At 38.5% G+C, this 23750-nt stretch overlaps 1 long non-coding RNA gene across 1 annotated transcript in view; it reads right to left on the bottom strand.

Annotated features, from left to right (window-relative positions):
- LOC138420729 (uncharacterized) overlaps window positions 1-23750 on the bottom strand; it is a 137919-nt gene that overhangs the window by 30826 nt on the left and 83343 nt on the right. The window contains exon 2 of the long non-coding RNA XR_011249296.1: window positions 3524-3686. This is a non-coding gene — a long non-coding RNA (uncharacterized lncRNA). The remainder of the gene's footprint in view (window positions 1-3523; window positions 3687-23750) is intronic.

Here is a 23750-nt window from a genome sequence, read left to right as displayed (position 1 = left end):
GTGATTTATAGGGTCTTTGCAGACACAGAGCATACACAGAAGAACTGTACGAAAAAGATCTTCACAACCCAGATAATAATGATGGTGTGATCACTCATATTCACCTAGAGCCAGACATCATGGAATGTGAAGTCAGGTGGGCCTTAGGAAGCATTACTATGAACAAAGCTAGTGGAGGTGATGGAATTCCAGTTGAGCTATTTCAAATCCTAAAAGGAGATGCTGTGAAAGTGTTGCATTCAATATGTCAACAAATTTGGAAAACTCAGCAGTGGCCACAACACTGGGAAAGGTCAGTTTTCATTCCAATACCAAAGAAAGGCAATGCCAAGGAATGCTCAACCTAACACAATTGCACTCATCTCACATGCTAGTAAAGTAATGATGAAAATTCTCCAAGCCAGGCTTCAGCAATATGTGAACCATGAAATTCCAGATGTTCACACTGGTTTTAGAAAAGGCAGAGGAACCAGAGATCAAATTGCCAATGTCTGCTGGATCATCAAAAAAGGAAGAGAGTTCCAGAAAAACATCTATTTCTGCTTTATTGACTATGCCAAAGCCTTTGACTGTGTGGATCACAATAAACTGTGGAAAATTCTGAAAGAGATGGGAATACCAGACCACCTGACCTGCCTCTTGAGAATCCTATATGCAGGTCAGTTAGAACTGAACATGGAACAATAGACTGGTTCCAAAAAGAAAAAGGAATATGTTAAGGCTGTATATTGTCACCCTGTTTATTTAATTTACATGCAGAGTACATCATGAGAAATACTGGGCTGGAGGGAGGACAAGCTGGAATCAAGATTGCTGGGAGAAATATCAATAACCTCAGATATGCAGATGACATCACTCTTATGGCAGAAAATGAAGAAGAACTAAAGAGGCTCTTGATGAAAGTAAAAAGAGAGTGAAAAAGTTGGCTTAAAGCTCAAAATTCAGAAAACTAAGATCATGGCATCCGATCCCATCACTTCATGGCAAGTAGATAGGGAAACAGTGGAAACAGTGACTGACTTTATTTTTTTGGCTCCCAAATCACTGCAGATGGTGATTGCAGCCATGAAATTAAAAGACTTACTCCTCAGAAGGAAAGTTATGACCAACCTAGACAGCATATTAAAAAGCAGAGACATTACTTTGTCAACAAAGGTCCATCTAGTCAGGGCTATGGTTTCTCCAGTAGTCATGTATGGATGTGAGAGTTGGACTGTGAAGAAAGCTGAGCACTGAAGAATTGATGCTTGTGAACTGTGGTGTTGGAGAAGCCTCTTGAGAGTCCCTTGGACTGCAAGGAAATCCAACCAGTCCATCCTAAAATAGATCAGTCATCATCCAAGGAGTGATGTTGAAGCTGAAACTCCAATACTTAGGACACCTGATGCGAAGACCTGACTCATTTGAAAAGACCCTGAAGCTGGGAAAGATTGAAGGCAGGGGGAGAAGGGGATGACAGAGGGTGAGATGGTTGGATGGCATCACTGACTCAATGGACCCAAGTTTGAGTAAACTCCAGGAGTTGGTGATAAATAGTGAGGCCTGGCATGCTGCAGTCCATGGGGTAGCAAAAGGTCAGACACAACTGATTGACTGAAGTGAACCTGTGGTGGAGGTAATGAAGATAACAGCAGTCTCCTTCAAAAGGTCCCATTTACGCACTCCTACACTCAGCGCCCCCAACCCTGCAGGCGGCCACAGCCGGCCACCGCTGACCCATGGCTCTGCCAGAGACTCCTGGACACTCATAGGCAAGTCTGGGGCAGTCTCTTGTGGGGTCACTGCTCCTTTCTCCTGGGTCCTGTTGTGTACAAGTTTCTGTTTGTACCTTCCAAGAACCTATTTCCCCAGCCCTGTGTCTGTTCTGGCAGCTCTGTGGTGGGGTTGATGGCGACCTCCTCCGAAAGGGCTTACGCCACATGCAGGTCTGCTGCACCCAGAGCCCCTGTCCCTGCAGCAGTCCACTGCTGACCCATAGCGCCACAGGAGCCACTGAAACACAGTTCTGCCTCAGTCTCTGTGGGGCCTCTGGGTCCTGGTGCGCACAAGGTTTGTTTCAGCTTTCTGAGCATCTCTGGTGGGTATGGTGTTTGATTCTAAATGTGATTTTGCCTCTCCTACCATCTTTCTGGGGCTTCTCTGCCCTTGGAAGTGGGGTATCTCCTCACAGCCGCCCCATGCTGCGCAGCCACTGCTCCAGCGCCACGAAATACCTTTATGAACTCTCTTAAGGAACACAGCCAAACCTGTAACCATGCTGAAAGGTAAGCATAAAGTAGCATTTGTCTATTACAACTGGGAGTGTTTTCATCAGGCATTGTCATATATCTAAAGAAAAGAAGGTTCATGCTGAGATGCAAATCATGAGACAGGGTATTAATAATGCAGCAAAGCCTGGTTTCCCATTTAGTAAACCAACTGATCATGTCAGAAATTTGTCAAAAGAAAGAGAAATGCACTACTTTCTAGTGACCCCCTGCCTGTCTAATCACTGCTTGGTCTTAGAGTCTGGAAATTAGCATGGATATAGGTCATACTTCAAGGGAGAAATATACTCGATTAAATATTCTTCATATAGATACAAACATCAAAGTAGATTCACCATGCTGGGCTCTCTTTAAATGATGGAAACTATACAAAGAAACTGAGATATTATGTATGCCACAAAGTATGGTTTTATTTGATAACTTGATTATTTTTACTTCATTGACATAGGTCAAAGACACGTTTCAATTTATTCATTAACGAAACATGTGCTGAAAACTACATAAAAAGCACTATCCTTAGTATTAAAAGAATGTGAAGATGAGTAAAATTTCTTTCTGCACTTATAGTTCAGTGACTGATGATTACATAGTCAACTGAATTTTTAAGTTTTCATAAATGGGGGAAAATCCCCTCGGTTGTCACAGGAGGAAGACTGGGGTGGGAGGAAGTTCAAGGAGCTCAGGTTTTTTAAATTATCTTCCTTTTATCACTATCTTTAGTGGCCTTTTAAAATTATTTTAAAGTTTCTTAGGAAGCTTTCTGTCCAAACACAAGTGGGGTTTTTGTTTGTTATTGTTGTTTTTGTTTTTAACTTTAATAGAGTTTAAATGTCATCGGTTGAGTTAGAAAAGTGTAACTGTTCTATGGTTTATTCTTTTATTCAAATTTGAACAAATATTTATTGTCTACTGATCCAAAAGACATTAAAAAATAAAAGAATACTGTGAACTTCATACCAGTTAATTTGCCAACATACATGTATATGTACAAGTTCTCAGAAAAACCAAGTTGCCAAAACTGACACAAGAAGAAAGAGAACGCCTATATTTTTAAAAGAATTTGAATTAAAATTTCTCACACACCAAAATAATGCTTAAATATCTTTAGCAGTGGATTCTTTTGAATATTTGAGGAAGATAGAGTATCCATTATACAAACAGTCTCAGAAAACAGAGGCTCATTTTCTCCTTTGATATTTCTGGTATCAAAACTTGGCACATATGTAAATACGTTATTAGAAAAGAAAATGGCATACCAATATCCTTCACAAGGGGTTTTCCTGGTGGCTCAGTGGTAACGAATCTGCCTGCCAGTGCAGGAGACACAGATTTGATCCCTGGACCGAGAAGATCCCCTGGAGAAGGAAATGGCAAACCATTCCGGTATTCTTGCCTGGGAAATTCCATGGACAGAGAAGCCTGATGGGATTAGAAAAGAGTTGGACATGACTTAGAGACTAAATAACAACAATCCCTCATAAACACACACACACAATCTTTAACTATAGTAAATGAATCCAGAAATTTGTAATATATCATAACCAGGCAGAGCTTCCTGCAGCAATAACAAGGTTTATCAATTGGAAACCAATGTCATTGTATATTAATAAAATAAGGAAGAAAAGTCTTCAATAGATACAGTAAAAGCATGTGAAAACATTCAACATCTATTCATGAAAATAATTCTCAATAAACTATAATAGAAGGAAATGTCGTTGACATTTCCTTGACATGATGCAGGACATCTATGAAAACCCTAAGGCTAATTTTAATACTTAAAAGCAAATAATTGAAAGCATTTACTCAAAAATTAAAAACAAGGCAAGCATCTCAACTCTCTTCACTATTCAGAATTGTTCTAGGTATTGGGAAAACAGCAGTAAGAAGCCCTAAGCAAAATGAATAAACATCAAAAAAGTTAAAAAAAAAATTAAAGCAAAAATCAAAAACAGTTTATGTGCTTTGATATGAGTAATAAAATGTAACTTTTAATAAAAGTACTGGAACTTACCTAGTTATTTTACTTAAAGCACCATCTAGATAGATCACCTATTAACATTTGACTTAAATACAAGCCACAAAACAATACAACATAATTCCCTGGCTACATCACTGCAAGTGAGAACCAAAAAAATATTCCATAGTTAGGATCTCTGCTATGATCAGAAGCCTTCTAGATCATCAACTTGTCCTCCCCATGCAATTGAAGTTTTGTTGTTTTTCTTTTTTTAAAGCCTGTCTTTTTCTAAACCGACTACTTTGAGAAACCACATATTTCATATTGAGAATAAAAGAGTGCATGTCCATGCCAACTCTGAAAAAAATGTGAAGTCTATTCAAAATGCACAGTTTTAGCAAATATGCACATCCATGATGAGGACTATGTGCGATGCAAAGCTCCAGTTACCTGACAGTACAATAAGCCTGCACTAAGTTCCTGTATACCTCTCCCAGGACATACAGGAAGCAGTTTGGACTCTGATTGGTATGGAAGGCAGGGTAAACTATGCACAAAAAATTGAGTGTGAAATAATATTCATTCAGGTCATCGCTTTCCACAAAAGGGCTGTTTGGGAAGTTTTTTGAAAATACCTAGGGGCTTCAAGGCCTTCTTTAATTGACTCTTTGTGTAGTCTCTTGCCTGACTTCTCGGGAAGTTGTTTGGTTATGATTTGATGCTTTTACTTAAAATACTACTCTGTGGAATTTGCCTCTTTCATATCCTGAGAGCACAGCATTATAGTCAAGGCTGCACAGGAAGATGATAAATTAGTCTTTCACAAACTGAGGTCATTCAAATCAGCTTATCTCATTAAACTTGGATACAAATTACAGTGTGAGATCAGCAGATGCTTTGAAGCAAAACCTATATTAGCTGTGTTCCATTTATCCAGAAACACTGCAGAAAGAAATCTGGTTTGATAGATGATCAATAGCAATTCCCATCTAGTGTTAAATATTATTGTTTAAAAAGTAATGTCCTCTAGGAAGAAATTCTATAGTCCTTGTACTCTGAATGGACTTGTTTTTCATTCTCTGGCTTTCAGACCATAAATTACTTATTTCAATTGTTTGTTTGCTTGGTTCTTATTCTTAAAGAACCTCAAACGCCTTAAAGAAATGGAACAGTCATTCTTTTATGCAATAGTCCTTACTAAAGGTCCTGTCTAGTCACTCTATATATTCGTTATATACAAAGGTCCTGTCTATGCACTTAATATAATGTTACAGAAAGAGATGTGGGGGAGGGATTATGGTAGAATGGAAAAGGGGGAAATCAAGGTTTCAGTAAATTTGTTTGATAATAAAAATGCTTAGTTCAAAAAAGAATCTCATTAAATGTTCTAAACTTGCCTCTTAAGCTAATTACTTTGCGGCATGTATTAACATGAACAATAACTTTCACCTTTATAAGATCATTTCCATCATCATATAAACATGTTGCTATATATCTCATATTAAAAAAGAAGAAAACTCCCTCTCTCCCTCTCTTTCTTCTTCTCTATGAAATAGCATCAAAGAAGTTGTAGTACTTCCCCAAAGGCCACATAAGGATCAAAACGAAGATTAAACACTGGAACTGGGTCTCTTTGTCCTCAAGCTCTTCGCTACTCTCAAAACAGATGGAACAACCCAGCAGGATATGGCTGCACAATAACAGCACCCCTTTTCCATTTATCCTCACTGCTTTTTGCAAGACTATTCTGATTTCTTATCCTGAGCAGACTGTAAATGCCAAAGGATTCCATTTTGAAATTCACAATTCTTTTCCTTCACTCCTGGCTTCCACATGGTGAGATTTTCTGATTCATCTATGATACTTCTTTAAGGGAAGAGGTCAGCACTTCCCTCAGCCAAACGTTGTCCAGGGTGCAGATTTGGGCATCAAGGGTCTGGGCCCTCCATGAAGATAGAATAAAGCACCTGTTGTTAGGCTTGACAGTGGAGACATCTCTCAGTTAGGTACCAAACTATAGCTCTTCTTCAGCCCCTATACTAATCCCTTGTACCTGCCCTTTCTTACAGAGACAACTGCCTCAAAGATTTATCTGTGTGCATACTCCATCATCAGGACTCTTCCTCACTGTCCCAGTACTAGCATATAGTCATAATGGTTTCCTCCAACTTCTACAGACTGCTTGTACCTCCAACTCCCAGTAGCTTTCTACCCCTCATTTTCTCTGAGTCCTGAGAGATTGTGCACTCAAGAATCCCTCAATTATGGGAACTTCCCTGGTGAGCCAGTTTTTAAGAATCCACTTTGCAAAGCAACACATGCATGTTCAATCCCTGACCAGGGAACCAAGATCTCACATGCCTCAGGGAAACTAAGCACCGGCCCAGGCTGGAGCCCACGTGTCGTAACTAGAGAGCCCCAGCTGCAGCAAGGAGACCCCACACGATGCAACAAAGGTCTCTCACACTGCAACTAAATCCTGATGCAACCAAACAAATTAACAAACAAACAAAAAGAATCCCTTTATGGTCATTGGTACATTTCCAACTTGAGTTTCACTGTAATAAGGAAGCCGGTATCTCAGGACAAATGAGGGTTTCCATGTCGCTTCTCTGTGTTCCAGAAAGCACAGAGGTCTTTACTTTATTCATCACCGATTGCTTGCTTCCTTTATGGCAGAAAGTGAAGAGGAACTAAAAAGCCTTTTAATGAAGGTGAAAGAGGAGAGTGAAAAAGAGCTGGCTTAAAACTCAACATTCAAAAAATGATCATGGCATCTGGTCCCATCACTTCATGGAAAATAGATGGGGAAACAATGGAAACAGTGACAGACTTTATTTTCTTAGGCTCCAAAATCACTGCAGATGGTGACTACAGCCACAAAATTAAAAGATGCTTGCTCCTTGGGAAAAAACCTATGACAAACCTAGACAGCACAGAGACATTACTTTGCTGACAAAGGTCCATCTAGTCAAAGCTCTGGGTTTTCCAGTAGTCATGTATGGATGTGAGAGTTGGACCATAAACAAAGTTGACCACCAAAGAACTGAGGCTTCTGAGCTGTGGTGTTGGAGATGACTTGAGAGTCCTTTGGACTGCTGGGAGATCAAACCAGTCAGTCCCAAAGGAAATCAATCCTTAATATTCATTGGAAAGACTAATGATGAAGTTCCAATACTTTGGCCACCTGATATGAAGAACTGACTCATTAGAAAAGACCCTAATACTGGGAAAGATTGAAGGCAGGAGGAGAAGGGGACGACAGAGGATGAGGTGGTTGGATGGCATCGCCGACTCAATGAACACAAATTTGAGCAAGCTCTGGGAGACGGTGAAAGATAGAGAAGCCTGGTGTGCTGCAATCCATGGCATCACAGAGTTAGACATGACTGAGCAACTGAACAACAATTCTCTACATTCACCAAACATTTATGAATGTAGCCAGGCACTATAAAGGCCTTCTTATAATTCCACCACCTAGTGCCTCATTTCTTTCCTCTTCATTGCAATCGGCACCCTCAAATGAGTTGGTCAATCTTCCTCTCCTATTCTCTCTCTCATTTCTCCCATTTTTTAAATTGGAGGATAATTGCTTTAAAGTTGTTGTTTTAGTCTCTGCTGTACAATGAACTGAATCAGTCATGTATATCCCCTCTCTCAAACCTCCCACCCACCCCGCATCCCACCCAGCTGTGTCATCACAGAGCACCAGGATAAGCTCCCTGTGCCGTACAACACATTCCCAATAGCTATTTTACACACGGTAGTGTTTTTATGTCAAACCTGATCTCCCAGTTCATCCTACCCTCCCCTTGTCCCCACCGTGTCCACACATTAATTCTCCATATCTGTGTCTCTATTCCTGCCCTGGAACTAGACTCCTTGGCAGCATTTTTCTAGTTTCCCCATACATGCATTAATATACAATATTTTTCTCTTTCTGACATTTCATTTTATACAACAGATGCGAAGTCCATTCATATCCCTACAAATGACTCAATTTCATTCATTTTAATGGCTGAGTAGTATTTCATTGTATATGTGTACCGTATCTTAACTCTCCCAATCTTTTTAAAAATCTATTTGGTATGGCTTCCACTACCACTTTATGTGGCTTTGTGAAGGTCCCTAATGACTTCCATGTTATTCAGTTCAGATCAGTCACTCAGTCGTGTCCGACTCTTTGCAATCCCATGAATCGCAGCACGCCAGGCCTCCCTGACCATCACCAACCCCCGGAGTTCACTCAAACTCATGTCCATCGAGTCTGTGATGCCATCCAGCCATCTCATCCTCTGTCGTCCCCTTCTCCTCCTGCCCCCAATCCCTCCCAGCATCAGAGTTTTTTCCAATGAGTCAACTCTTTGCATGAGGTGGCCAAAGTACTGGAGCTTCAGCTTTAGCATCATTCCTTCCAAAGAACACCCAGGACTGATCTCCTTTAGAATGGACTGGTTGGATGTCCTTGCAGTCCAAGGGACTCTCAAGAGTCTTCTCCAACACCACAGTTCACAAGTATCAATTCTTCGGCGCTCAGCTTTCTTCACAGTCCAACTCTCACATCCATACATGACCACAGGAAAAACCATAGCCTTGACTAGACGGACCTTAGTCAGCAAAGTAATGTCTCTGCTTTTCAATATGCTCTCTAGGTTGGTCATAACTTTTCTTCCAAGGACTAAGCGTCTTTTAATTTCATGGCTGCAATCACCATCTGCGGTGATTTTGGAGCCCAAAAGAACAAAGTCTGACACTGTTTCCCCATCTATTTCCCATGAAGTGATGGGACCAGATGCCATGATCTTTGTTTTCTGAATGGTGATCTTTAAGCCAACTTTTGCACTCTCCACTTTCACTTTCATCAAGAAGCTTTTTAGTTCCTCTTCACTTTCTGTCATAAGGGTGGTGTCATCTGCATATCTGAGGTTATTGATATTTCTCCCACCAATCTTAATTCCAGCTTGTGCTTCATCCAGGCCAGCGTTTCTCATGATGTACTCTGTATATAAGTTAAATAAGCAGGGTGACAATATATAGGCTTGACATACTCCTTCCTATTTGGAACCAGTCTGTTGTTCCATGTCCAGTTCTCACTGTTGCTTCCTGCCCTGCATATAGGTTTCTTAAGAGGCAGGTCAGGTGGTCTGGTATTCCCATCTCTTTCAGAATTTTCCGCAGTTGACTGTGATCCACACAGTCAAAGGCTTTGGCATAGTCAATAAAGCAGAAATAGATGTTTTTCTTGAACTCTCTTGCTTTTTCCAAGATCCAGTGGATGCTGGCAATTTGATCTCTGGTTCCTCTGCCTTTTCTAAAACCAGCTTGAACATCAGGGAGTTCACGGTTCACGTATTGCTGAAGCCTGCCTTGGAGAATTTTGAGCATTACTTTACTAGCATGTGAGATGAGTACAATTGTGCGGTAGTTTGAGCATTCTTTGGCCATGCCTTTCTTTGGGATTGGAGTGAAAACTGACCTTTTCCTGTCCTGTGGCCACTGCTGAGTTTTCCAAATTTGCTAGCATGTAAACAGAAATACTAGATAATAGAATCCAATATAAAATCCCAGTGTTTTTCCATCTTTTGACCTGTCAGCATTTGGTAATACAGCTATTCACTCATTATTTCATTCATTTTGCTTCCAAGACATCATAATCTTTTCTTGGTCTTTCCTATCTCACTGACATTCCTGTCTGGAAGTCCTTTCTGTTCCATGTGGCCCCTTAATATTGACAGACCTCTTACACCAGTCCTTGTCTTCATCTCAATGTCTACATCTTAGTTTGTGTCTCTAACCTAGTCTTGCGGCATTTAAGCCTTCCTAATGGCTGGCAGTTTCCAGATTTATTCCTTCTTTGAAGAAGATGATGTCTGCACTGTAACCATATCCCCTCAGGTCTTACTATTTTATTTTAGGATATTCCAAAAACCTCAGTTGCCTAAATCTGTATCTGTTCAAGAAATAAATTTCTTGGCCTGTGACCCTGCTCTGTCTGCACATATGACAGGCAAGAATCGCTCAACCAATTACAGATTGAAGTTCACATATGAAGACCCAGCTTTCTCAACCGTATTGTTTGGATATTCCAAAATACATGCTTTATACCTTACTGGCTCTCTACCCTTCCCATCCTTACCTCATTTCTTTCCTAGTGTTTCCTGGGTTTAGCTGCCAAAATAAGTACACTTGAATTCTTGTCTTACAGTTTGTTTCTGGGATAAAAACAGAAAGATGCTCTCAACTACAATCTCATATAACCAACTGGTGACTTCACATCTACACTTAGCATGTGTTAGGCACTTCAAATTTTACATGTCCAAAACTGAAATTTGATGATCTCTCTCCTGAAAAATGTATTATATTTGTATCTTTCCTTAATTCAGTTGATAAAATCTTCATCTTTACAGGTGAGCTGCTGTCAATCTCTAAAACTGTTGACTCATTTCTATTTCTTACAGCTCAAAAACTTCCTACCTCATCTTGCTTACCTTAGTACTCACCATTTTATATAATCTGCACATATATTATGTAAATTTGTAATTTTCAGTTCTGCTCTGCTCGAATGTAAACTCAGTGAAAGAATGGATCTTTGTTGTATACACTGGAGATGACCTTATCTTTTGCATGCTCTTAACTAAGCTCTTATCCAATTGTTTTTATTTGAGGAATTGCAGATTTTTAGGAATTATGTGTTTATATAATTATTTCTATAAGGATAACTGTGAACTTAGATTGAAGTGTGTTAGTTGCTCAGTCGTGTCTGACTCTTTGCAACCCCATGGACTGTATCCCACCAGGCTCCTCTGTCCATGGAATTTTAGCAAGAATACTGGAGTGGGTTGCCATTTCCTTCTCCAGAAGATCTTCCTGACCCAGGGATCAAACCTACATTTCCTGCATTACAGGAAGATTCTTTAACATTTGAGCTGCCAAGGATTCATAAATTTACAACTTACTGAAACAAATGAAAACAAATAAAATGAATAATCTTGGTGGCCAGAATCTGTAATAGGCACATAAAAAGAAACACTTTTATGGTAGCTGAGTGTGTCTGTGTATATTAACATATATATATATATATATATACACCTATTATTTAGTATCCTTAAAAAATATATTTTCCCTTTATCAAATTGGAACCATGAAAAATGGAGCACTCTTTGTAAAACTTCTAACACTTCATTTGAAACACTAACCAAAAGACCATTTTCTAAATTTCCAAGAGAAAAGTTCTGGAAAATTATCACCACGAATTCAAAGAAAAAATAAAAGCAGCTCTCCCTTTTAATTTTTGTTAACAGGAAAAACCAAAAGTATTTGGCATAAATGTCTGAAATTTTGACTATTTCTTATAAATAGATGTATATGTCCATTTCTCTGTTTAAATACTGGAAATATATGAAATGTTAAATTCATAACCTTGGTTTGCTTTTATGTTCTTTATTTTTAATTGGAAGAAAATTACTTTACAATGTAGTGTCTGTTTCTGCTATACAACAATGTGAATCAACCATAATTACAAATATATTTCATATAGTTTGCTTTTGTTTGCTCGTTTATTTTGTTTGTTGGTGATTCTGTGTTTAGGTCATAGTATTGTTTAACTTTAACTTCCTTGGTTGGTCAGATGGTAAAGTGTCTGCCTACAATGTGGGAGACCCAGGTTCAATCCCTGGGTTGGGAAGATCTCCTGGAGAAGGAAATGGCAACCCACTCCAGTGTTCTTGCATGGAAAATCCCGTGGATGGAAGAGCCTGGTAGGCTGCAAAGAGTCGCAAAGAGTCAGACACAACGGAGTGAATGCACTTTCACTTTCTATTGTTTAACTTTCCCAGGTGTTTAGCTTTCTCAGGTGGCTCAGCAGGTAAAAAATCCACCTGCATTGCAGGAGATGCAGAAGACAGTGGTTCAATCTCTGAGTTCAGAAGATCCCCTGGAGGAGGGCATGGCAACCCACTCCAGTATTTTTGCCTGGAGAATCCCATGCACAGAGGAGCCTGGTGGGCTACAGTCCATAGGGTCACAAACTTACTGGTAGAAAAACAGACTTTATAATGAACTGACATGTTGGCTTAGTAAAAGCTTAAATATAGAGGTCAAATAAGGTACTGCCATTGTGTGTTAAAAAAAAAAAAAAACAGAAATGATATGATTAATAAGACTTGGTTTTAAGACAAATAAGCTCCCAAATTAGGTAGCTTATTTTGTTGTATTCTGAGTGGCATCCAATGGCCCATTTACCCTCATGGGTCTCTTCAGTTGAGGTGTTTTTGTTCCTCCATTAATCAATGTCTCTTCTGTAGAAATCTCTGGATATCATCTTTTCAAACTTCTCATTCAATCTCTGTTCCTTCTCTATAGGATTCCTAACAGCTGCCACCCTAGTGTGTCTAGTAACTCAAGGATACGTCTCTTTTAAAAGCAGTAAGTGCAAGTGGTGTGATGAAAGCAACTTGGACTTGGTTTTCACCCTACCTTTGTTTTCATCACATGGATCATTGTACACTTTAGTGACCACGGAAAAACCAACACCAAACATCGCTTTCCATAAACCCAGCTTCGGCGGCTCTCACTTTTCTCAACCATAAAGGTAAAAACAGAATTGTTCTATGTAAGATGTTAGGAAAAATGCAATATGAGCTGCACTCTTCCACGGAAGTTATCCCATGAGCGGTAGGTATCATTACTCAGGTCTGCATCTCTCTAAGACCTACTTGCTGCACAGCTGCGAACATTTTCCTTTTATCATTTAAGCCCTAGACCACAGCACTGCTTATTGGAAATTACTTACTTCAGAAAACCATTGCTAAAACTATTGTGTTTCTGCTTCCCAACTACTATGTAACTCAAAGTTTCTGAATTTCCTTCATTTATCGAAAACTATAAAGATTTTAAGGTTGATCCATAGTAATTTTAAGGGCCCTATGGTTTCTAAATTTGTTTCTCTGTACTTAAACTCCAGTGCTGGCAAAAACTCCTTTTGCTATTAGTCAACATTTCAAATCTTGAGACTCAAAAGGATAACATAGGACTACTTTAGATGAGATTTATCCTGAATTCTTAATGAAGGATTTTACTGAGCAGAATAAGAAGGCAAATGTGATCATGATAGTTTTCTTGTCCTTTATAAGTATTTCATACACTAGCTACAAATGCTTCATTTGATTAAAACATAAATCAAAACAGGATCTTTATGAAGACACATATTGATAGTAATTTTGTTAATTTTGAGTTATAGTAATAGTAGAAACACTACAAAATTATTTTAAGAATCTCATATGAAGCAGTTTTATTTTCACAAATTCATTGCTTCTTTTAAGCAAATTGAGATATTAGGTCAGATACAATAATGAATTAAGAGGGCTTCTTTTTGTATATCTCCAGGAAAATGTTGACGCTTCTATTTATACCAAATATTTTCCCAATTCTATCTCACTGGAGTTTAGCTTGTGAGGCACTTATTAACAGCCTGAAGTTTTGCTCCCAGGGTCAGGTAAAATCTAAATTCCCTTCATCCATCATTAAAGATGCTGGAGATGAATTCATGTAAGACTTATCATCCAAGATAGCCTAGCTGGATACTATATTTGGAATGAGTTCTTAAAATTAAGAGGCTTAGGGATGATTAAGAAAAAAAGGTTCATTTTTTTCCCCTTAAATCCCAGAAAAGAATATGCAGCAACAACCATCAGAACACAGAAACAAACATCCAAGAAGGAAATTCTTACACTGCAATTGGTGAAGCAATTGTCCATCAAGGGAGCAGTAACTATCACATGCCTCTGATGAATCATATACCTCAATATTTTTTATGGCTTTGGAGCACACCAGAATGGGACATATTCATTTCTTCAACCCTTTTGGAATGAGTGATATCTGGTAGTGTTTCTTTGAGTATCAATGGTCCTTCTGAAAACATTACAAAGAAATTTCTTTAGGTAGGTGTTGCTTCAATAAAGTATTATAAAATGTTCAAAGCAACTTAATTTCCCAGGGGTCTCATATAGGAAACTATTTTATTTAGAGATAAAAGAATAAACATTACTTGATGCTAATATGACTTTAAAAGGCATTGACTGATCTTTTGACAAGTCTATTTCCCATCTATGTGTGTATGAGGAGAGAATGCCCAATTTTGTGAAAGCTAAGATATAGAACCTGGATGAGGTGAGAAAGAATTTCAGCGCAGAAACAGATGTAGGTAAATCATTTCTTTTGGGGTACCAATCAAGAAGTTAATCAAATATTTTTCATCTCAATTAAGTGAAATGAGCTGAAAAGTTTGCATGTTTGCTTTGTTATTCTTCTCTTTTCTCAAAAAATTAATAAATCACATTTGATGTTCTAATTTTGCTCTTGTTATACTAAAATCCACTTGCTAGCTGAAATGAATTACAGAAACCTGATAAGACTATCAATTCTATCTCAGACCTATTTTCAGAAGAATAAAGTTACAGAATGTGGGAAGGTGTGGAACTATAGAATGTTTGATTATAATTATTTGTTTAAAATTACACTCCACTGTAAATTGAGTGTAAGAAGGAAGACACATATTAAAAAATATTTTTAAACACTTCCTTTAAAATGTCCCTAAGAAACATACCTTCCTTAGAGTAAGTCAGTTAATATTTCATGCAACATTGCATTCAGAACTTCTTGGCAAATGACGGGAAGTAAGAAATATAGTTAGGTGCTTTCACTGTCCAATAAAATGACTTCTGTATTTTCTTTATCTCCAAAGGTTAGAGTAAACTTATCATTCCTTATGATACTTTGAATAGCACAGTGTTAAATGTATTTATTAAGTCAAAACATGTGTATTAAAAAATCCTGTTTTATTTTGCCCTGCATGACTCATGCATTTTTTAAAAATTTCCAGCTTTATTGAGGTATAATTAACAAAAATTTGTATACATTTTAGATGTACTGTGTGATGCTTTATGATATGCAAATGTTCAAAGGTGACTATCACAATCAAGTTAATTAACAAATCACCTCAGGCAGTAACCTTGTGTGGATGTGCAGTGAGAATATTTAAGACCTACTCTCTTATCAAATTTTAGGTGCATAATACAGTATTATTAATTATAGTCACCATATTGCATAGTACATCCCTATAATTAATTCATCTTATTATATAAATGAATGTTTAATGTCCTTTGATGAACCTGTCTTCACTTCCCACCTCTCCAGGCTCTAGCAACAAACATACTACTCTGGTTCCAAGTTTTGCTTTTTTAGATTCAATATAAAATAGAAATCACACAGTATGTTTCTCTATGTCTAACTTAATCTGCTTAGCATAATACCCTCTTGGTTCATTTATGTTTAAAGTCTGTTCTGATAAAGTATGAATTACAGATGACCCTTTCTCTCAAGGAATTAGAAATCTAAGAAGGAAGACATAAGAGATCATGTTACTAATAGGAAAAACACAATGATAAAGACATGCACAGGGCATCACTGGGAGAGAGGATGGGGTTGGCGCGAGAGAAGTTTAGGAAGCTGTCCCTGAGTTGATCACAGAGCTAACAGCAAAACACTGGGCATCCCTGGAGGTCCAGTGGCTAAGACTCTGGTCTTCCATTGCAGGGGGGTGGGTTCAATCCCTGGTCAGAGAACTAATACCCCCCATGCCCTGGGGTGAGGCTAGGAAAATTTAAAAAGTAATAGCCAGACAGAGTGAGAATTGGTTGTAGATATTGAGGCAAGGGAGGGGTAAAAGCAGAGAGATGAACCGACTTGCCCAGGGAAGAGATGACACTAGAGAAGACCAGAAAGAAAGCACATTATTTTAACCATTTATATTTCCCTATCTATGAACAGATATTTCATCTTCAGTTCAGTTCAGTCACTCAGTCATGTCTGACTCTTTGTGACCCCATGAACTGCAGAAAGCCAGGGCTCCCTATCCATCACCAACTCCCAGAGTCCACCCAAACCCATGTCCATTGAGTCGGTGGTGCCATCCAACCATCTCATCCTCTGTTGTCCCCTTCTCCTCCTGCCCTCAATCTTTCCCAGCATCAGAGTCTTTTCATCTTTCTTGCCCACTTTTCTTCTGATTGTTTGCCTTAATTCCTTTTACATTGTTGGAAGTCTTTTTCCTGAAAATAAACATACTCAATCCATTAAACATGTTACAAAATTTCTCTTTCAAATAGAGGTTTTCATTTTGAGTAAATTTATCAATCGTTCTTTATTCCTTTTTTGTCATTCAAAAGAATCTTCCTTTCCCTCAAATAATAAACATATACTGTTGTCATTGTGTTTTGTATTTTTATTTTTAGTCATTTAATCAATTCTTGATAAAGCATGAGGAAAAAATCTTGAAGAATATTATGAGTTGAATTGTTTCCCCTGTGAAAGGCTACACTGAAGTTCTAAACCCCAACATCACAGAACATGACTTTATTTAGAAATAAGGTCTTTGCAGACATAATTAGTTAAAACAAGATCTTACATGGGTCGTCAGTCAGTCCGTTCAGTCGTGTCCGACTCTTTGTGACCCCACGGAATGCAGCATGCCTGGCCTCCCTGTCCATCACCAACTCCTGGAGTTTACTCAAACTCATGTCCATTGAGTCAGTGATGCCATCTAACCATCTCATGCTCTGTTGTCCCCTTCTCCTCCCACCTTCAATCTTTCCCAGCATCAGGGTCTTTTCAAATGAGCCAGTTCTTCGCATCAGGTGGCCAAAGTATTGGAGTTTCAGCTTCAACATCAGTCCTTCCAATGAATATTCAGGACTGATTTTCTTGAAGATTGAGTGTTTTGATCTCTTTGCAGTCCAAGGGATTCTCAAGAGTCTTCTCCAACACCACAGTTCAAAAGCATCAATTCTTTGTTGCTCAGCTTTCTTTGTAGTCCAACTCTCACATCCATACATGACTACTGGAAAAACAATAGCTTTGAATAGATGGACCTTTGTATGTGGGTGGAGTGGGTCCCTCTCCAAGATAACTGGTATCATAAAAAGAATGCCATGAAAAGAGACACAGACACAGAGAGAACCCAGTGTGAAGACAGGATTGAACCAATGCATCCACAAGCTAAGGAATGCCAATAATCGCCCACAAACACCAGAAGTGAGGTCAAAGCAAGGAGAGATTCTCCCCTATAGATTTCTGAGGGAGCATGGCTCTGCTGACACCTTGATGTTGGACTTGCAGTCTGCAGAATTGTGAAGCAATAGATTTTTGCTGTTTGAAGCCACCCAGTTTGGGGTATTTTGTATGGCAGCCCTAGAAAAGATTTATACCAAACTGAAAATAGTGGTTAGAGACAGAACAGGTAAAACAGACTAGAATTGGGGGGCAGATGGGCAGAGTATAAGAGGATTAGGGGTAGTTTTGAGCTATGGTATGTGGTGGAGAGAATGGAGAAATCATATGTAGTCCAGCTTTACATAAAGAATGCGTCATAGGTCGTTAAATGTTAAGCTGGAAAAGGAGAAGGGGTACACAGAACGGGCCAATTGTATGTTCAATTCAAAGCACCTGGATTTGACATTTAAAGTATTTTAAATTATTTCTCAAAGTACACATATACACACACACACACACATTTTATAATTGAAAGGTAAAATGTCTAGTCAAGGATATGGTTTTTCCAGTGGTCATGTATGGATGTGAGAGTTGGACTGTGAAGAAAGCTGAGCACCGAAGAATTGATGCTTTTGAACTGTGTTGTTGGAGAAGACTCTTGAGAGTCCCTTGGACTGCAAGGAGATCCAGCCAGTGCATCCTAAAGGAGATCAGTCCTGGGTATTCATTGGAAGGTCTGATGTTGAAACTGAAACTCCAATACTTTGGCCACCTCATGCGAAGAGTTGACTCATTGGAAAAGACCCTGATGCTGAGAAGGACTGGCGGCAGGAGGAGAAGGGGACAACAGAGGATGAGATGGCTGGATGGCATCACCATCTCAATGGACATGAGTTTGGGTAAACTCCAGGAATTGGTGATTGACAGGGTGGCCTGGTGTGCTGCAATCCATGGGGTCGCAAAGAGTCGGACATGACTGAGCGACTGAACTGAACTGAACTGAAAATGCCTTTCAACAAATAATAGTGTGTCAGATGGATAACTACAGATAAAAATAAAAGGCAACAGGAGAGTTAATAAGCAAGACACAAATTAACTGAATATAGTATTTGCAATGCATGAAAAGTGTGTGTGAGAGAGAGAAAGAAAGCAATAATTATAAACTTATCTGCTCAATACAGAAATGGGCAAAATCCCTTGAATTTAGAGGATTCAAATAGAATATCCAAATAGTCAATAAATATATAAAAGAATTTCAACAATAGCATTTATCTGAGAAGTACAAATTAAAACACCATGAGGATCACTAAACTACCCCTCAGTTGACTAACCTTAAAAAAAAAAATCAACCCTACCTAGTGCTGAAAAAGATGGGGAATCACTGGATTCATGCATGCTGAGGGGCAACATCCTAGTAGGGACTGTTGTTGAGTATCAAAATGACCACAAACCTTCCCATTCAGTATATGTGCCCCTGAAACTTTCAGTTAAAAAGGCAGTCTGTTTCTCCATTCCTTGACTTTCTTTGTCATATGGAACATCTTTTTTTAAGTAACTCAAGCAGAGGTTTGAAAAAACTTTACACATTGGGGTAGCCCTGTTTTGCTGCTCCTAGGGAACTCACCATGTGATGAAGCACAGATCAGCCAAAGACAGACAAAAATTCAGTCGTTAAAGTCATCAGGACCAACAACTAACATTAGCATGCAACAGGTGAATAAGGTCATCCTAGATCAACCAACATCTCACCAACCTGCCAGATGACTACAGCCACATAGGTGGGCACATCAGGAGAGACAGGCAAAAGAATTACCCTGATCAGACTGCTGATTCAAATAATTATTAGCAGTTAAGTAGTTAAGTGCTATTTTGGCATAATTTGCTCCTCTGGTGGTTCAGAATGTAAAGAATCTGCCTGCAATAAAGGAAACCCTGGTTCAATCTCTGGGTTGGGAAGATCCCCTAGAGAAGGGAATGGCTACCCCACTCAAGTATTCTTGCCTTGAGAATTCCATGGACAGAGGAACCTGGTGGGCTACAGTCCATAGAGTCGCAAAGAGTCAGAACGACTGAGTGACTAACACTTTCACTTTTATTTATACAGAAGAATTTAATTTACACAGAATATTTGAATCAGTCTTTTATATTACCAATAACAGTGCAACTGTTTCAAAACCTAAAATAAGCCAAGACTGTTAAATAATGTACCTAGATATCTCTCTCATTCCAGGCCTCCAAGCTCATTTGTATTACAAGGGTCTTGTCATGTGCTATAAAACATTCAGTTTGGGCTTGCAGTTACTGAACACACTAAATAGGTTAACTTGTTAGCTACTCTTTTCATTATAAAGTGAACAAGAAATGCATGTGGCTCACGTGGATTTTACTTATCATGAAAGAATAAAAATTCCACTTTGACTGAAAATCAACCAGAACCTTTCCATCCAGCTAAGCCAGATTTTACCATCATGTTGCATTTAATTTCAATATAGCCATCAACACAAGCTATGACAAACCCACACAGTGTATTAGAAAGCAGAGACATTACTTTGCCAACATAGGTCCATATAGTCAAAGCTATAGTTTTTCCAGTAGTCATGAATGGAGTCATGGGAGGATTGAACCATAAAGAAGGCTGAGGGCCAAAGAATTGATGCTTTTGAACTGTGGTGTTGGAGAAAACTCTTGAGAGTGCCTTAGACAGCAAGGAGATCAAACCAGTCAATCCAAAAGGAAATTAACCCTGAATATTCATTGGAAAGACTGATGCTGAAGCTCCAATCCTTTAACCACCTGATGCTAAGAACAGACTTATAAGAAAAGACCCTGATGGTAGGAAAGACTGAAGGCAGGAGGAGAAGGGGATGACAGAGGATGAAATTGTTGGATGGCATCACCAACTTAAGGGACATGAGTTTGAGTAAGCTCCAGGAGATGGTGAAGGACAGGAAAGTCTGGCATGCTGCAGTCTATGGAGTCGCAAAGTGTTGAACACGACTGAGGGACTGAAGAACAGTCAACACAAGTATTCAAATGCTTCTTTACAAAATGTGGTAGTTTTATTATCCAAGCAAAATATACTGAGATCAATGGGCAAATTATTTGAGATACTATGTTCTCAGCGAATGTCCCAGCAGCTGCTGGAGCATTCTGGAACTGCTAGACCTTGATTCTGACCATTTCACTTCTGTACATTTCCATAGATCCAAGGTGGACTTGGATTAATATACTAATGTGTAAAGACATTTCTTAAAATTAACAGAAGCCAATGTAATAGATAATTCCCATAAATGTAAGCTACCTAACCAGATAAACCTCTGTATAAAGCTAGCTATTCAAATATATCTTTTGAGCATATTTAAATGTCTTGCATCCTCCCCTCACATTCTACAATCTCCACTGAATTTCTCTCAGTTTTTTTTTTCATATCTATCATGATCAAGGTCTTCTCAGATTTTTTTCTTATGACACCTTCCTCTTCCCCACATTAATTTGGCTAACTTATCGTTCCATGGCCATCTCTTAGATACAAGCACACACACACACACACACACACATATGTATACACACTCTCAGCCTGTTTTCCACCCTGTTCTGAGTTCCGCAGCAGCATCTACTCTCTAGCATAGAACTTTCTAGCCTATGTTATCAATTTTTATTTCCTCCAATAGAAAGAAAGCTCTAAGAAGTTAGGAATTGTATTTCCAATTGCCTATTGAATGCCTATAAAAGTGCCTGCCCAGGGTACTATTCCAAAGATACACAATGAAAGAACAAACAGAGGAAATGCATTAATACATCCCACTGACAGCCTATTTCAAGTTACAGAGGGCTTAGGTAAGGTTTCTAACAATAATAAACTGAGCAGTGCAAAGATATGTTTGCACACAAACCCTTAAACACTTTGTTTTCCATACTTTTGATTTGCTAACAAAATAGGATTCTATATTGCTCATCAAAAGGCATCTCATGGTTTTAGCTATCACATTTAGTATTGAAAGAACTAAATCTAGTAGTGATATTTTGCCCTGACATAAAACTGCCCTACTTGTTCTTGGCTGTGAGTTTCCGAGTTGCCTATGAATAATGCTAATAGCTTATTTTCTTATTCAAGATCTCTGAATCAGCTCTAACATCTTGGCAAATACTCATCTGAGATGATATATTCATATACCATAAAGTGTAGAAAACATAATTTGCACCCAACTAAAAATTTTAAGACATGCTATCGAAAAGCCAATTTGTGTATGGCTGCAACTGAACAGGATACCATTAGGATGTGTGATTTTGAGAATTATGCTTATTTATGGACCTAACTGATGTTCTAAGATTATTGTAATCTCCTTGAAGAAAAGGACAATGTTTTAATTATGGTCTCTTGACAAACAGTTGAAAAATCAAACATTGAGATAATGAAGGAGGAAAAACAGCCATACAGAAACAGGAAGACATACACTTATAATGACAAGCAAATCAGACACCATGATCTTAAACCAAAGATACCAAATAAAGAGTTGGCAGTACTGGGACTTCCCTGGTGGTCCAGTGGTTAAGATTCTGTGCTTCCATGCAGGGGGCATCGATTCAACCCCTGGTCAGTGAACTAAGATCCCACATGCTGTGCGGTACAGCCAAAAACCCAAGAGCTGGCAGTACTCCTGTGTGTGCTCTTGTCCATCTGAACTTCTAGCGTCCATCTAGGTCAAAATACTTTAAAGTTCCTTCTAAAAAGCAAAATAGACTTTTCTTTTATAAATAGCTTTTTGTTGTATGGAAATGTGATAGAGACTTAGGGTTTGCTATTTCCTCTTAACATATAGAGGATTATACCTCTGAATTTATGCGTTCAGTCTGGACTGTATGTCTAGTTATAGTCAATGGCTTGTAAGCAAATATGATGTGTGTTGCTTTCAGGTCAAATAATTTCAGCAAGAGACTTTGAAGTGCTTTTTCTCCCTACTATATCAAGGAATTCCCCCTGATATATCAAGGTAGCTGAAGCTACCTCCTGGGTAGATTCTGTTAGCCTGCACTGCTGAATGATGTCACAGAGGACACTTATCCATTCCTACAGGGGACTTTCAAGAGAAATAAACATTTTGTTCTGTGTTCTTCATTATCACAGCATAAATTATCTGAGTTAATGTGTCTGATAATAGAAAATATGTACAGTATTAAAGCTGTACAAATGTACTAATAAACTTAAGAAAGTTTTCAGAAATCAAAGTGTTTTAGTTTCCCCTTTCCAAACCTACACTCTCTGAAGTTTCTTGGTTTAAAAGAATGTCTCATCTTGAGAATAAAGTGATTCAATGTCTAAGACTTTAATTACTTTGATATTTAACAGAGGCAGTAGAGAAGTTAATATATACAACGAATGTAGTCTTAAGCATCCACCCTAGGGAAGTACAAAAATTGGTTGCCAGTAGAGGTGACCTTTATCTAACAGAAGAACAGAATAGCACTGGTCACCTTAGGGACTTAATATGGTTGTTTAAGAAAAGAGATTGCCGGTGGAAGGTGGCCTTTGGCAGCTATTGCTGTATTTATGCTGTCAGTGATTCAGCCAAAACTGTAACTTTATGCTCCCAAACAAGCAGACAAAGATAAAATGAAATACTGTATTTTTACTAAAATTAGGAAATGCTATTATCAGTAGTGTGAAGCCTCAGACTGATAGGAAACTTAAATATTTTTTTCCCCCAGATTAGGAAGCTAGGATCTAAAGAATACCTTGTCATAGAAAGGCAGATTTAAGGCAAGAACTCAGGTCTCCAAATTTGCAGCCCAGTGTCCTCCCATAAATATCTAAGATAGATTATTAATTATAAACTCTGATATTTAAAAATTATGAGCCATAATTCTGGCCTTAAATTTTGCTTTTTGATACCTACGAGAGATGAAACTGAAATGGCAAGAAGTAACTGCATCTCTCTTCCACCAACATCCTGACCAATATTGAAAAAGCTTCATCATTCCTTGCTGTAAACACACGAGTCTGATGGCTCTCGAGGAAATCCTGTATTAGGCCTAAAAGGGAATAGCAAATGAAAACACAAGTCTGAAACGCTACCTGACGCACACTTATCCTTCACATCTGCAGTGACATTAACACTGCCTCAAGAAACCCTTCCTTGGTCCTCTGTGTATGCAGAGTTGGTTTCATAGGCCTGCAATCTGTGTGGGTGCAAGGAGTCCTATGCTTGGCCTGTCATTATCCTCAAATTCTTACTAGTTTTTGAACAAGGCACCCTACATTTTCATTTTGCATAAGACCACAAATTCTATAGCCAGTCCTGATACTGCACTCATTCCATCTGGCATTTCATTCATAACCTCCTGTATCTCTCCCTCATGGCATACATAATTAAATACAGTCATGCGATCTCTTTTCATTCTTTGTAGTGTAAATTCCACAAAAACAAGAATTGGTTTTCATTTTTTTCACTATTTTTATCCCCATTAAGACAGAATGCTTT

This window comes from Ovis canadensis, chromosome 15, assembly GCF_042477335.2.
Source record: "Ovis canadensis isolate MfBH-ARS-UI-01 breed Bighorn chromosome 15, ARS-UI_OviCan_v2, whole genome shotgun sequence".
NCBI lineage: Eukaryota > Metazoa > Chordata > Mammalia > Artiodactyla > Bovidae > Ovis > Ovis canadensis.
The sequence above is the reverse complement of the archived record's forward strand: the minus strand, read 5'-3'. Positions and strand labels throughout refer to the sequence as shown.